This window comes from Engraulis encrasicolus, chromosome 17 (genome assembly GCF_034702125.1).
Source record: "Engraulis encrasicolus isolate BLACKSEA-1 chromosome 17, IST_EnEncr_1.0, whole genome shotgun sequence".
NCBI classification, from domain to species: Eukaryota; Metazoa; Chordata; class Actinopteri; order Clupeiformes; family Engraulidae; genus Engraulis; species Engraulis encrasicolus.
In genome coordinates this window covers 36,917,857-36,919,882 of record NC_085873.1, presented here as the reverse complement: position 1 = coordinate 36,919,882, position 2,026 = coordinate 36,917,857, and positions in this window count along the sequence as shown.

Below are 2,026 nucleotides of genomic sequence, written 5' to 3'. Positions count from 1 at the left end.
TGTTGAAGTTGAAGTGAGAGTGCACAAGAAACTGGGTGGCCATCATGGAGACGATTTGGTCTAAATAAAGTTACTGCATCAAACCAGGATGCACATTTGACCACATGTCTTATACTATGGTGTTCTGCAAAATTATTTACTAGAAATGGTTTTCTGTTGCATTTTATTATTTCATGTAGGCCTATTACCTATCATCCCTGGTTACAGTAATTCATAGCCTAGCCTTTTTTATAATTTTGGTCTTGTGTTAGCCAACTAACTAACAGATCGCTATTGTTTGTGTACATGTAACGTGTGTGGGGTGCACATTGGTAAACCTCCCTCCCGAACCTTCATACAGTATCGTTAGCGCTGAGCTATCAAACTGGTCCTTTAGCTCAGCAGTATCATCAGAGATTCTTTAAGTATATAGAGATATGCCAATGTAATAGGTTGCTATGGGCACCTAACATGACCAGGTTCCGGTCTGCCTAAAGGGGCGTGTCATAATGCTCCTAGTATTGAAAAGAACAGTCCTTAGGTCTGCCTAGGTCTGCCTAAAGGGGGATTTCCCCCATCCCCCTTGCAATAATAGAACCCGGAAACAATGGGCCAATGGAACCTCTCTCTCTCTACTCTCTCTGGCTTCATGCTGTGCTCCCCTTGCCCGAACTGTTGCGTTGACTAGGAGTTGGTGAGTTTGAGACCTGAAGGGCGGACTGCGCAGGACCACCTCAGTCACGTTTGTCTATGGGTGCTTAGCCAATTAGCATATTCCTCGAGCTACTTGACCTAGCTTCACAATGTTTTGTTTTGCACTTCATCACTTTGATTATGCAAATGGAGGTGAGAAATGTGTGCTGTAGGTACTATCTAACTATTCCACCAACTATGTAACCACTCATTGCCTATTTTACTCATTTGGTCTTGTGGTCTTATGGAATGTAAACAATGGTAATAGCCAAAAGGGTCCTGCTGAAAGGTGACACCCTCTATTGCCCTTGCGGTGACTTGCATTTGCATTCATCAGAGAAGTCTGTAAAGACGGCCTAGCCGTGATACCGGTGCATAGACCTCCAGTCTTCACCTGGTGAAGCGGAGATGGTGAGATGCCAGAGGCTTTTCATCCAGGGCTCAGTTGGCACTCCCGGAAATAACTGTGATGTTGAAGTGATCATCTCTGCTGCCCCCTTTGTCTGGTGTTTCTTGAACGCTGTGGATGCGGCATATGAGAGATATGTGTACTACTTTGCCGCCTTGTCAGCACTGTACTGGCCAGCAAGATTGTTTATCCCAGAAGTACTTGTGTTGTTTAAAGAGTTTAGGACACAGCTTCTTGAAGATGTTTGCTGGCCACAAAGCAGGCACACATCTGCTAAATTTGGTAGTGGTCTTTTTTTTTATCTTACTTTTTACTCTATCTATTTGTGAGGAACAGTGGAGATTGAACAGGTAGGCCTAAGTAAAGGGAGAGAGTGATGGGTTTGGGCTGGGAAATGACCAACCCTTTCAAGAATCAACGCTTTGGCTTTGAATTCTACTAATTTTCTGCCCATTCATGTTCATCTAATCCTGCCTTACTAGTGACCCATGGTCACATCATATAGCCTGATTATCATCGACTTTCAAAACTCTGAACATTTCCCAAACGGCATGGTTGACCCCGCTCCCTTGGTTTGCTAATGCTTGTTTGCTTCCCGGCAAAGTGGGAGGAGTTCCCGTATTTTCAGGAACTCAGAAAGTACTTGCAATGCTCTTGACCTGACTGATAGCAAGCTGCAGGTGTTGCGTCACTAGGAGGGCACGGCCTGGCTACACATCATAGGCAGGACATAGTCATGTGTGCCCAGCTGTGTAAAGCTTGCGTGGACACTGGAGTGTCACCTCAGAAGAGACATGCAAGCACACACACACACACACACACACACACACACACACACACACACATACATAAACACACACACACACATTCCAACTTTTCCAGCCTCCATTTCCCCATAGTCTGGCCAGGGAGGAGATCGAATGTGAACACACACGTACGCACGCG